At 43.2% G+C, this 14,312-nt stretch overlaps 1 protein-coding gene across 2 annotated transcripts in view; it reads right to left on the bottom strand.

Moving 5' to 3' along the window:
- Positions 1 to 13,119, bottom strand: part of AKAP1 (A-kinase anchoring protein 1) — a 46,853-nt gene extending 33,734 nt beyond the window's left edge. Inside the window, exons 1-2 of one of the 2 annotated variants that reach the window (XM_072646782.1) lie at positions 13,036 to 13,094; positions 11,699 to 11,766 (exon numbers count right to left, since the gene is read on the bottom strand). The gene's annotated coding sequence lies outside the window, so the exon portion shown is untranslated. Of the gene's footprint in view, positions 1 to 11,698; positions 11,767 to 13,035 lie in introns of both variants that reach the window. The other variant, XM_072646780.1, reaches the window with a different exon arrangement.
- Positions 13,120 to 14,312: the final 1,193 nt, after the last annotated feature.

Genomic DNA, 14,312 nt, shown 5'->3' with positions numbered 1-14,312 from the left:
ACCTAGGAAAAGCAGTCACACAGCCTTGGTCCTTAGGCTGTCCTCTTACGGGGTTGACTGCTGAACTTGTTACAAACCAAACTCAACCTTTTCACACTAGGAGCTGCAGATACCTAATATACCATTTAGAGATCTCCTCAACTGGGCCCCAAGTTTAATCTGCAGGAATGGTCAGGGTGGCAGGGCTTGATCAGTTAAATGTATCTACCCTCCACTCCCTACCAGATGGAGATGTCAGAAGTCAACATAGAGGTCTAGGGAAGGTATAGCTGACGTGATGTGAAGACCAAAAAACTCTTTCTACTCAGTCATTTCTGAACAAGACCAGGAAATCTCACCTTTGTGAGAGAATTCTCTTGCAGAACTCTCTTTAATGTGGTACTATTTAAACTTTGTAACTAAGGTAGAACTAGAACCAATAGGTAAGTTACAGGGAGGCAGATTTCTAGCCTTGAGAGGCAATGAGATCTTCCTTACCAGAAGAGTTCAAATTCACACAAGAGGCTAGAGGATGATCTTGGATTACTTTAAGAAGAGATTCTTAAACTTGGTAGTCGTGGTAAGGTCTTGGATGTCAAACTCTTAAGATTCTGGAGTTCCCATTCAGAAGACATCATCACCACAGGAAGGAACTATGGTACAGCTGAATGCTGGATTCCAAGTGGGAGGATCTGAACTGGAATCCTGACTACCACTTGGTATTTGTTTGACCTGGCTACTGAAATCACTTTGACTTCTAGGCTTATCTTCTCATTTGTAAAATGATAAGAGTTGGAGTGCATGACCTAAGGTAACTGCTAGCTCTAAATCTCATCAACAAGACTCGCAGGAATTAGACAGGAGTATGAAGGCAACCTTAGGCAGACTCAGAAGTGTTAACAATTGAGTACAAGCATCCTAGCTTCCTTATTGAGCCACATCCTCTCCTCCTATCCCATTGTGCAAGGACAGATGAGAGAGGGAGAGAGAGAGGGAAAGAGAAATACTTTCTATGAAAGTCATCTTTTACTCATTGTAGGGAAGAGAAATTGCTAAAGCCTTTCCTCTATTCAGACATTCTGCTTTCAAAGAAAATACTCAGCTGGTTTCTGACAAAGCTCAATTCTGCGTTAGCTGCTAGGATGTTTTCTTTAGAATTAAGTGAGGTCCATGAAGAACTCACATCTTCTGAGTTATCTTGTGGCCAGATAGGACCACGTGGGATATTCAGAATAAAAGGAACAGAGGTGTTGGCTTTTGGCAATAACGGGGGCTACCTAACATCTTCCAATCACAACAGTATTAATGCTGAAAAAGAGCTGTTCAGAATAGAAATTGTGAGTCAATAATTGTAGAACTCTTCTGTACACGGCATCCAGGGTAAATTTGCTGTGAAAGTTGGAAAGCAGACTCTTTAGGTGATATCACACTACTATCAATTCTTCTCAGGATCTAAGTTATAGATATATTACACTAAGACATATACCTATATTTCTCAAGGGTTTTAGTGGACAAGTACATGAGATAAGGAAGAGCTAGCTCACATCTTTAGACAGTATGCTCCTCCTGTTCTAGGAGCACTCAAAACCATCTTCGTCCACCTTTTGTCTGATACATAAACACAAAAGCCATTGAGTAGAACATGTTCTTGATATTGCATAAAGACTCAAAGCACCTGGATTCCTCATTCCTGACACCAGCGTCCAGATGGGGTAAAAGAACTGCATCTCTACACAACAAAGAGACAGGAGTAAAACCCTACAGCTTTTAGAAAGCAGAAGAGACCAAGAGAGACTCAATATGATGGGCTATCCATGGTGGGGCACAGAGGAAAGGAAAAAGGAGGCCTTCAATGCCTCAAGGTCAATGGGCAGAGGCTGCCAACAATAAGCCCCTTACCCAAACCCTACGAATTTAACAGAAAGATAAAATCAGTTCTTGACGCATTTTATAAAATCCAAGGACAGAAGCTGCTTCTGAATTTTATGCCAGAAAAAAATAAATTGTATTTTGTACTATACTGACAGCATGTCTACAAATGTGGGCAAAAAGGAGTTCATCCTATATCACATTTTCTTGACATAGGTAGCTTGCCAAGTGACTACCACAATTCACTTATAAGCCTTGTCCTTTTCCAGAAACTCTTTCATCCTTTCCCCGCTCCACCAAAACCTTTAGAAGTTGTTTCTTCCCCTCCCAAAATGTGTCCCCCTCCAGCAGCTCCTATTTTCTTCCTGGCCCCCCAATTCAGCCCTGGGTATTTACAAAAAGGGGGCAGCTCAGCTCCCAGCAATGATTGCAAGTAAACAGAAGGACCTGTTTTTCAGGAAAAACAATAGAGGCGTCCTAGTTCTTTAAAACTGCTTGGTGAAACAGCCTCGGCTCCTCAGCCAACATAAAGCCCAGCAACACATAGCACCTTATATGGACAGAAGCCTCCCCCGCCATCAGAAACACATGCATGGGCTGCTCAATTCAGGAAAGTAAAGCAGGCTAAGAGGAACGGAAATACTTTATCTTAAAACCCAAAGATTTCAGCGCCATCCACCTTTTTTATTTTCCAAGTGTGATGTCTGATTCTATTTCTCCGCTCTAATAGGAGCAGAAATACTGTATCTCTGCTACTCTGCAGTCCTTTTATTTTCACCAACATGGCTTAAATAACTTGACATACACCAGAGACACAGGGTGGGATGGGGGAGAAAGGAATCTGTTAGGAATCCCGCTCTGACTTACTTAATTCTTTTCCATAAAGCCCCAAAGATTATTTCCAGGAGGGAACAGTTTCTACACCTCCTGGATTGAAGCTACTCTTCTAGCCAAAAGCAGCCCTGGACCCTTTGACCATACTCAAGCAGCTCCTGAAGTGGGTCTCAATGGCCAAAAATAGCCACGAAGCACATGCTCATAACCTATGTCAAAGTCAGAGGACAAAGCAGAGAAGTTATATTCATAGCTAGGCTATGATTCCCGGGGAAGGATGAGAGCTGAAAACAAGTCTGTATGCCAATCTGCCTTGGTCCTAACCCCTCAGTTCAACTAGGAAGTACGTACTCACACCAGGCTCCATGTTTCTTGGGACTGTTCAATCACTTTTCAAAAAGAATACAAGCCAAGGGTGGGAAGCTATACAGAGACCAAAGATAAAGAGGGCAAGCCTATTAAAAGAACAGGCCAAGTCTGCTGGTAGACAGAAGTGTTTTGTTGCCAGCTTGCAAGCAAGAAAACCAGCCACCAAAAAGAAAAAAAAAATTCAAGAATATAGCAAAGCTGTGTAATTCTTATAACTACTCTTGATCCAAGAGAAAAGAGATCAAGAACATACCTCCCTCCCTTAGGGGAGGGAATAGAGGAAAGTGAGTATATCAGAAAATACTGCTGTAAAATCTGAATGCATTAATCTTTTTTTTTTTTTTTAATGACAACCAAATCATGTCCTATCGCTTTTCTCTTCCCAAATCAACCAGTTTTGAACCTTGGGGTCTCCACTGCACTTCACGCCTTATCTCCCTACCAAGCTCCAGAATCCCCACACTGACCTCCTTAAAGCTTAGCACCTATCTCTCCCTCAGGTATCTGGATCACTATCATCTCAGTGGCTAAAACTTAAGCAAGCTGGAGACCAATCTTATGAATCAGGTATGAAACTATAGGTACTTACAGGGATAGGGACTAGACCTGAGATTTCACAGGTATAAAGAACTCCCAGGGGAGGACACCACCTGCCACCAATGCAGAGAGTTACCTAGAACATTATGACTTTCTTGTCCAGTGTGACACAGCCAAAATGTGATCAGAAAAGAGACTTGGATCCTGGACTTAAATGTCCACCAAGCTCTGCTGCTTCATATGGATATTTATGCAATATTAAAGTTTTCCAAGCATTATCTAATTTAAGACTGATAACAATCCTAAAAGGTCAGTACTACAGTATTATCTCTAGGCAAACAGATGCTCATAGAGATTAAATGACTTGCCCATGGTCACCCAGCTTCTAGTAATTCAGGTGGGACATGAACCAGGTTCAGTTTAACACACTATCCATTATATCACCTTACTGCTACACCTTTAGGGCAGGGATTCTGCACCCAGGATGGACAGATTTCAAGGAGTCCACACACTGAGATGGGGAGAAAAATTCAGCATCTTTATTTCCACTATCCTCTAACTGAAAAGAAGCATCCTGAACATTCTTGGATCCATGCATTCACCAGATTTCCAAAGCAGTTACATGACACAAGAAAAGGTTAAGAATTCCCACACTAAGGGATGGCCTCAAGGTTACCAGAAAACTAGTGTCTAATGTGTACAGGTGGTAAGTGTTTAGTCTGATTAAGCTGTTTTCCGAACAGTTTTCTGAGCTATTAAAGACTAATGACACTTCACAGGCAATAGCCAGCAAAAGCTCAATGTGACAGCTTCTTTTTCAAATGCCTTAACCTATGGCTAGCACATGAACAATTCACTGTATACCTAGAACGGTGTTTTGCAAAAATAGGTGCTTAATAAAATGTTTGTTGAGAAAGAAGGATATTTATAAGGCCCAAATATACAGTAAGGAACGTAAAATTCCCATAAAATATTTATGAAAGTTTTATGTGAGTGGGGGAAGTGGGGGTAGAAATGTGACAAGTGGATATTTTTATTCACAGGCCTTCACTCCCTTCAGCTCAGTCATTTTCATAGCCTTCAGGAGTCCAGACAGGCAGGATCCAATGACCTCTACTGGAGTCATACTGGGCTCACTTATCCCAGCAATGAATGAACAATCCAGTAGTTTTCCCCATGTAACACAAATGTGGAAGCAGGAAATACAGCTAAAGCTTTCTTGAACAGTTTTAAGTAAACTGTCAAATTCTTTCACTGACATTAAACCAATCTTAACAAGGCACTATCATTACCTGAAAAGCACTGTGCTAAAGATGCCAAATGAAGTTTTGCTAAAACTGTCCTTGGCCTCTAAAAAGCTTTTAGTCTAAACCCACAGTTCTCAAAGTGCAGTCTGGGGATCTCTGGAAACCCCAAGATCCTTTCAGAAGGTTCCACAAGCTCAATACTATTTTCATAATAATAATTTTTTAAATTCCTAATAGTGGAAATATCAATTGACAAAAGCTCTCTGGGGAGATGGCTCTCAATAACTTTTAAGAGTGCAGAGGTTCTGAGACTAAAACATTTTAGAACCACTAGTCTACACCACTATGCTTGGATCCAACACAAATAACTAGGACCAATGTGTACAAGTCACAGGGAGACAGTTCAAAAGAACCCAAAGAAAGAACTTTCTAATAACTAGAGCTGTGTGTTCGTTCTTCGTTGCCGAAGACAACCATGCCATCAGAGAAATAATGACACAACTTGCACTTGACTTTGTTTTGAGTGAGGGAGGGCTGTGCAAGGTCATCAGCCTCACTTGTCCTCCAGAGCCATCTCAATCCAGTGACCAGATATTCATCAGGATGACTGGAGATGACCCAGGATGAGGCAAATGGGGTTAAGTGACTTGCCCAACATCACACTGCCAGTGAGTGTCAAGTGTCTGAGGTGAGATTTGAACTCAGGTCCTCCTGACTCCTACACTGGTACTCTATCCACTGCATAACTAGAGCTATTCAAAAATAGAACAGGCTGTCATAAGGTAGTAAGGTCTCTGTCACTAAATACTTGTCAAAGATATTGTGGAAAGTCAGGTGGTTATAATGACCTCTAAAATTTATTCCAATTCTAAGGTATAGGGTTTAGACAGATCCTATTCAATATCAGAATCCCTTATTATCTAAAAGTATAATCCCAACAGATCCAATTCCACTATGCCAAGAGCCCAACCAAGCATGACAAAAGCTTAACAAGCTAAAAAGTTACTCTCATTCTGAACTGAATTCCCTCTCAATGACTGGCTCTGATACCTAAATATGTTAAGGACTGAGGCCTGAGAATCAGGGAGGTAGCAGAGTGAAATAACTCAAGCATCAAGTTATATTTCCTTTTTATTGCATATAATCCATCTGATTTAGCAGAAATTAATCAGACTGAGACTCCTACGTAGATGAAAGATGTAAAATAAAAAGGGGTTCAGTCCGGTAAAAAGTTAAAGACAAAGTCTTCACGAGCCTCATATGAATCAAAGGCAAGAGCCAGAAGGTGTTATCACACTATAAATGTTTTCACAAGCCAAAAGTGAAAGCTTGAAGCCTACAGAAGGCTCAAAGTTGGCAGTAGCCTTTCATTTGCTGACACTATTCTGTAAGTAGTTAGTCCCTAACTAACTTGATCTCTCTGCTTCAAAATTTATTGTCTCCTTCTCTCATAACCTGTATATCAGGGCTCAGTTGGTGCCTCTTAGTATGTTACCACAGAGAAGTTGAACAAATAATTTGTCACCTAAGCTATCAGATTTGTGTAGTTACTTATTACCAAGTTTTCCTACTTAAGAGATTTACATTTTCAAAAGAAATGTGTATCTGCAAGGCGTGACAAGCAGAAGTCTGTCTACTTGCTTTCCTAGTTACATAAAGAGGGAGGGAGGGAAACTAAAGGAAAAGCATTTCTAAATGGCACAGTATTTAGAAGGATCAATGAATTGATATTAAGTCCTAAAACAAAATTTTATGCTCTGAGCAGAACATACCTGTATAAGAGGGAAGAATTCACCAAGAAAGCAAGCACCTGCAGTTCTTGTTCATAAAGGAACAAAAGTGGGTCTCAACCACACAAATCCAGGCAAAAAGCTAGAAGGTAAGACTTAATGGGATGTGGGATGCCCTTCTGCAGATGTTATTACAACTAGAAGTCATTTTGTTTTGTTTTCCTTGGGGAGAGGATAAGTGAGACAGTTTCCAGGAAAAAACTGTACCTAGAAAAATCCACTTAACTACTACTAGACAGCAGCTGGTTCACAAACAAATGCTGAATATTTTAAAAACCCCTGCAGTCTTCTCCTTTGAAGCCTTAAGCACAAACCAAAGAAGGTAAAGCAAAGAAATAACCAGGCTATCAGAATAAGTCTTTCTGATTCTTTAGTAAGTATATATTCCACAGTGCCTCTACCTCCTACTTAAGTCAGGAGCATCGACTCTCCCCTCATCAAGAGAATAAAAGGGGAAAAAAAGCCCACCCATACTGACTAGAACCTAATTTATGACAAAAATAAAATCTGCCCTCATCCTGCTTTCTCTGGGCCAGCCTCGTTGTGCTCAATCAAGCACTGCTGGCGGATGCGGATGCTAGTCCTGTCTCACTTTCACCAAAGCCCCTCCAAAATTATCTGCTACAATCTCATTAACACCTCTGATGCAGGACTAGACCCAAAATAAACGATAATGATTAACAGTTCACACTTACATATTGCATTAGGTTTGCAAAGTATTCTATAAACCTCTTATTTGATCCATAAAATAACCTTGTGATATAAGTGCCCCATTTTACACGGAGGAAAACTGAGGATCAGAAGGGTTAAGTGATATGCTCAGAGGTCACACATTGGTGTCTGAGGTGGGATTCAAATCCAAGTCTTCCTTATTGAGTCTAGTTTGCTATTCACCATATGCTACTGGTTCCCAAACCTGACCTCACTACTGAGAATGTTATTATATATGTTAAAAAAAAAAAAAAAAAAACCAAATCATGATGTCTTTGCATTGTGCAAGAGAATTCATCTATTCTATCCAGGGTTTCTTTGTTAATCTCAGTCCTCCATTTAGGGACCTATATATAGTAAACCAAAATTTTGTAAACCTCTAGGAATAGCTACCATTTAAAAAACATTTTGAGGTTTTGCAAAGCATTTTACAAATATTAAATTTTTATTTGATTCTCACAACAATTCTGGTTAGTCGGTGTTACCATTATCTCGTTTTCACAGATAAAGAGCCTGAGGCTAGAGAAAGTTGCTAGCCCAAAGGTCAGTTAGTAAGAATCTGAGGCAGAATTAGCTCAGGCCTTCCTGACTCCAAATCTAGCCTTCTATTGACTCTGTTCCCTCTAAATTTATACCGCAGGACTATGTATACTAAGAAACTATCTCACAGACTCTATTAGGCATAAAGAAAAAGAAGTAAAACAGATCAATGAAAACGTCAAGACTTACTCATATACAGCAACACATTAAGCAAAAGTTTCTTTCAATTACCACTACTACCCAAAGCCTTTCTAAATTGCTCTGATGTCCTGCAGTCATTTGATGCCTGTAACCATGTTTTAGTTACTTTGTGTATGTTACATCCCTTTCAAAAGCTCCTTAAAGGCAAGATCCATTTTTTTTGCACTCCCATGCTTCAAACAACATGAGACACATAGCACTTGGTGTTGATTAACTAACTCCATGCAGAATTTCTACTTCTGCTCACAGGTGCCAAGACCAGTGTGGCTTCTTAGAAGAACCAAGTTCCTCTTTCTGTAGGGGGTTGAGAACTGAGGCAAAGACAAGTGAAATGACTTGCCCTAGCTCTCAAAGGCCCTGGATTCAGAGATGTTTTCTGATCCCAAACCTACTCAGTATACAGATGAAAAGATGCCAGAAAACAAACTAAACATGAATGTATTGACATCCCAACAAGAAACACCAATATTCTTTATAGAATATATATATGTATGAGTGTGTATATAGTATGTGTGTGTGTGTATGTATGTGTGTGTGTGTGTATATATATGTATATATATATATATATATATATATATATATATATATATATATATATATATATCAAGCACTTTCACACACATACGAACCTGAGAACTCAGTCTCACAACTCACACAGTCGAGAAACTGACATCAAGTATTAAGCACCTACTATGTGCCAGGAAATAGAGATACAAAGAACAAAATTTTAAGTCTCTGTCCTTGGGAAGTTTACATTCTATCCATATACAACATAAATGCAAAATTAAGGGGAAGAAACCAGTCTTGCCTAGCTAGAATGCTGTGGAATGCTAGCAAGATTAAGATTGCTATCCAAGTCTGGTCAATCCAATTCTTCCCTAACACCAAGTTCCTGAATTTTAGGGAGCTATGTATTAAGTTTACCCAAGCAACCCTTAAGACAAAACCAATTTGAGTCAAGGCTTTTAAGAAACTTCATAAGCCTCAAGTGATTAGTCAAAAGCAGCTATAGATGCATAATTCCAGTCAGTCCAAGCAAAGGGTCCATGCAGTTTACTATGCCTTAAAGTGAAATCATTTTAAATATTGATGCTCAGACCCTGACAGGGAGTCTCATCATCAGTGTCCTCGGGAAACCATGATAACTGGGCATGGGCCTTTTAACTCAAGGCAGGCAGTCTCTACCAGGTCCCTAAAGCAGCTACAAAAAACATTTAGTCCTATGTGTGTTGGGAGAGGAGAGGGGAGAGAGTGAGAGAGATAAGATAGAAGTGCTGTTCCAGATTTATTCAAGTATTTCCCTTATTTTAAAAAAAGTGCTCCATATTACTAATAATTAGAGAAATGCAAAATTTAAGCAACTCTGAGATTCTGCCTCACACCTATCACTGGCAGAGTAGACCAAAGAAAAAAAGGAACACAAAAAATGTTGGAGGGATTCTGGGAAAAGAAATACAAGGAAGCACTGTGGGTGGAGCTTTCACTGGAACAGGTATTCTGAAATACAATTTGGAACTACAACCCCCCCCCCCCCCAAAGTTACTGAACTCTTCCTATCCTTTGTCCCTGTGATACTATTGCGCATATTCCCCAAAGAGATCAAATTAAGAAGAAAAGGTCCTATATGAACAAAAATATTTATAGCAGCCGTTTTGTTTTGTTTTTTAGTGGCAAAGAACCAGACTAATGGGTGCTGTTCAATTATGGCACATGAATATAAAGGAGTACTATTATACTGTGAGAAATTAATCAGATGCAGAGAAACCTGGGAAGATTTGTATAGACTGATCTGAAGAGAAGTGGACAGAACCAGGAGAAATATTTATACATTAACACTGTAAAAATGAACAATTTTGAAAGCCTCACACAATTTATCAACTGTGATTTCAAAAAAAAACAATGAAGAACACTACTCATCTCCTGACAGAGACAGGTGATAAACTAATATGAAAAAAGAGACCTACACTCTCGAACATGGCCAATATAGGAATTTGTTTTGCTTGGCTATATATATTTGTTACATGGCTTTTGTCTTGTGGGTAGGAGCGTTTGATAAATGGGGGAGAGAGGGGAGAATTAAGTAAGCATTTAACTACTGCCAAACTCACTCAAGTCAATTATCTACAATTTCTGGAGTATCATCTAATGTAAGAATAACCCTTGGAATTCTAGTCCCTTCAACTGATCTCCATATACCTAGCAGGGTGTCAAGGGAGTCTTACAGTTGGCGCTCCTTATTTTATCACCATAATCCAAACAAGTTCTCTTTTCCACTGCAAAGAGCCACGTACATTGGACTGAAAAGTGGCTTCCAATCCAGGCTACGCTACTTAATACTCTGTGCAACTGTGTCCCCTCCCAACTATCTTACATTTATTCTGAACACAGGTACATACATACATTGTCTTCCCCATAGGCAGTAATTTTTGGAAAGCTGGTATCTTTTCCTCCTTTTAATCTCCAATATCTAACATAGTAAGCACTTTAAAAATATTTGTTTTCTTCAGTTCTCTTTGCCCCAGGTTCTTTTCAGTCCTGTATTTTTATGCCCAGCAGTTTACCCAGCAAAGAGCACATAGAATGGGACTTAATAAATGCTTGTTAATTGACCTGGTTAAAAAAAAAAAAAGAAAAGAAAAAAGAGGGAGTTCAACTAAAGAATCTCACCCTAGCACTTACACTTCAGTCACATAACTAGGAAGAGATAAAGCCCTTATAAAAACACAATCTCATTTACTTGCCCTTTAAACACAAATAATTAAAAGCACATGTTATTTTATTTGGAATAAAAATTATTATCCTATTTTGCCTTAGGGATTTAAAAAACTGCAGTGTTAAATGTTAGTTTGGTTCTTTGAGGGATTCTTAAATTCTGATCCTTTTACTGCTACACGTGCTTTGAAAAGAGAAAGGGCTGAGATCTCTTCCGAGGTGAACAGGAAAGAAACTCCACTTTACTGCTAACAGGCAGAGTGAATCCAAATGAAGACAATCAGGTAATACCAAGTGATACTACAGGGTTTTTATTGTTTTTGTTTTTAAAAAAACAGTACAAAGTATCATTTAAGTATTAAGAACAGTTCACTTCTAGCCAGCCAAAGCTTTGTTTTCTACACATAACATGGGCTATAAAACAATGGAAGGGCCAACAAGTTTTGGATTTAGTTCCTATTATAGATTATAGGTACCTCAATTTATGATTCCTACATGATTTATGTTTATTTAAATTGTGTTAACAAAGAACCCTTCCCTCATTGGTGATTAAAACTCGCGCGGGGAGGGGAGGAGAGGAGAGGGAGAAGATTGTGCAGGCTGTACAAAGTCGTTTCAGCTGAGATTGGTTTCACTTCGTAGAAATACTCAAATACCAAGTAGTCTGTGCTTAAGTTAGAGGACAATAGTTAAACTAGCCTCTTTTAAAAAAAAAATTCACACTATACCAACTTAAAAGGTTTCTCTTTAGGTGTTTCTACCTTCACTTAGAGCAAAGACAACTAGTTATCGGTAACAGCAGATGGGGAAAGTGGGAACCTGCTGGAAAGGGCATCTGCTACCAGAACTAGGATCAAAATGTCAGCCTGTTTCTATTTTGACACCTGACCTTGCCCCCAGTTTACACACCTTCTGCTTGTCGTTCACCTCCACTTCCCAATTCTGCCCCCAGGAAAGTGAGGGTGGAATAAGTTTTCCTAAAGAAGGGGAAAGGAAAAAACAACTGGATCTCAGTTACATAACCTTCAGGCACTTCCCGTAGACTCAATGAACAGCACAGGGCCAAAAACACAAAACAAAAACCCGTTAGTCTCATGCACTTTCTGCCAGCTGCCGTCCAATAGCGCTGAGAGCCACTAGAGAGAAAAGAAAGGCTGGCCCAACTCAGCGCCCGCCCCCTCTGTCCTGAGGCTGAGTCGAGTCCTGCCCAAGCACCTTCTCTCTAGCTTTGTTTTAAGCTGTGATTGCAAACAGGTGCGTGCGCCCCCCCAAGAGACCCAGCACCCAGGTCGCTGCCGCAGGTCCTGGGGGAATCCCCTCTGCTCGGTAACATTCGTCCAACAACCACCCCGGGGGCCTCTCCCACGAAGCACGGAACTCCACCAGCTTTTCTCTAGGCGTGACAACTCCTGCTTTGGAGTCTCCATCACGTCCCATTGCTTCCTCTCCCCAAACACTAGCCAAGAAGGGTTTTTCTCCTCGTTCCTCAGCACTCATCCCCGGGCTCACACGGTCGATTTGGCAAAATACTTCTCCGCTAACGTCTACCACGGAGCAAAGCCACATCAGTTAAGCTATCAAGGGGCCTGGCTCTCGGTTACCACCTGCCTCACTCGGACCTGGGACGGGACCGGGAACGGGACCGGGGCCTAAGGGCGGATGACATTTTTCTTCAGTTGCTGTTCAAGGCTAGTATCTCTAGGAGCTGGGTGGGCAAGGAGGGGGGCGGGAGAGCCAGTCCTCGGACCCCACCCCCGGCCCCACCCCACGCCAGGGCTGCGCCCTTGGCATCCGGTTCTATCCCAAGGCCCCCTCTGCCCGCTCGGGCTGGGTACACACGACCTTTGGAAAGTAAACGCACGCGGAGCCGGGCGACCTTGGGTGGGACACGCTCAGCTCGGCGGCTTTCTCGAAGCGGAGCGCGCGGCGCGGGCAGCCGGGCAGGGAGGGAGGAGCGGCCAGAAGGAGAAGTTAGAGGGAAGCACCAGCCCAGGACCGGCCGAGGACGGCGGCGCTGGGGAAGGTGCGGACACACATGGCTGGGAGAACGAGGGCAAGGAGGGGTCGCTGCTCCGCCCCGGGCTTCCCCCGCACCTCTCAGCTGTCCCCACGAGCCGGGAAGACAGGACAGGCGTGGAAGTGAAGAGGAGAGCCCGGGGCCAAACGCCCGCCGACCGCTGCCTCCCAACCCAGCCGGGGCAGAGGCGGGGAGATCTCCCCCCCCCACCCCGATCACCCACACTTACGAGCTCTTAGGCGATCGCCCCCCCAGGAGCAGTCAGTTCACGTGCAGCTACCGCTGCCCCCGCCCACCCCCGACCCCGCCGCCGCCCCCTTCTCCGCCTCGGCCCAGCGACTCGGTTCGGCTCGGGCCGCTCCCCCACGTGCTCAGCCTGGCTAGGGGAACTCTGAGACTTTAAATAGTGAAGGCGCGCGCCGACAACGTGCACGCGCTGAGAAACCCCGCCCCCCTCCTCCGCTCCGCCTCCCAGCTCCTCGCGGTTTACCCTCGGCTCCGCCTCTAAGACACTACGCACGCGCACTGCTCCACCTTCTCCGCCCCGCCCACACCCAACTCCTTGCTGCCTCTCCTTCACGCACGCGCAATTCCATGCTTCCCTGCCCTCCACCTACCGCCCTGCCTTCATTCACTTACGCACGCACGGGTTCCACGCTCCCGTCCTCCCTCCCTCCTTTCTCCCCCGCCCCCACCCAACTCCTTACAACCCCGCCTTCTCCTCCTGCGCACGCGTGGCCCAATGATCCATCTTTCCCGTCCTTTGGCTCCTCTGCTCCCCCAACAGTGCCTTTCCCCGCTGCGCACGCGCACTCAGCATCCCTCGCTCCTTAATTTGCTTGTCCCTCTCCTCTGCGGAGAGTTGACCGTGTGTTCCATCTTCTCTGGCTCAGACCTGGGAGCCCAAACTCTGTACGAGTCTGGACCTAAGTGTTAGGGAGGCGGTGTAGGGGGTGACCCCGGCGTGAGCCTTCCCTTCCTCCTTCTGTGACCTTGGACAGTAGTCTCAGCTCAGCCACCACCTTGCAGAGTGACCTTAGACAAGTCGCCTTCCCTTTCTGGACCTCACTCGTCTCCTCTGAAAGGTCCCCTCCAACTCTAACAAAGCTTTTCTGCCGTAGGGAGGACTCAAGCACTGAGTGCCCACTTCGTGCCAAACACAGTGCAATGTGCTAGGGATACAAAGAAAGGCAGAAAACCCCAGTCCTTGCTGTCAGGGCGCTGGCGTTGTAACGGGAGAGATGATGGCCAAACCACCATAGCACAGTAGCTAGGTACAGGACCAGCTGGAGACATTAGCATTAGCACTCAGGCTATTAAAAAAATAAAAGTTCCTGGGGAGCGCCCCCCAGCCCACATGTGCCTCCGATGGGACGGCGAAAGGCTGTGTCCCTGCGGATCGCTGGTACCTAAAACCCAAGATAAAGGGTTCCTTGCCATTTGAACAAAGCCATCAAGGTGAAGATGAAACGTGCTCCACCAGTTGTCCTAATTGTGGGATTATGA

This window comes from Notamacropus eugenii, chromosome 2 (genome assembly GCF_028372415.1).
Source record: "Notamacropus eugenii isolate mMacEug1 chromosome 2, mMacEug1.pri_v2, whole genome shotgun sequence".
Classification (NCBI taxonomy): domain Eukaryota; kingdom Metazoa; phylum Chordata; class Mammalia; order Diprotodontia; family Macropodidae; genus Notamacropus; species Notamacropus eugenii.
This window is presented reverse-complemented; position numbering and strand designations above follow the sequence as displayed.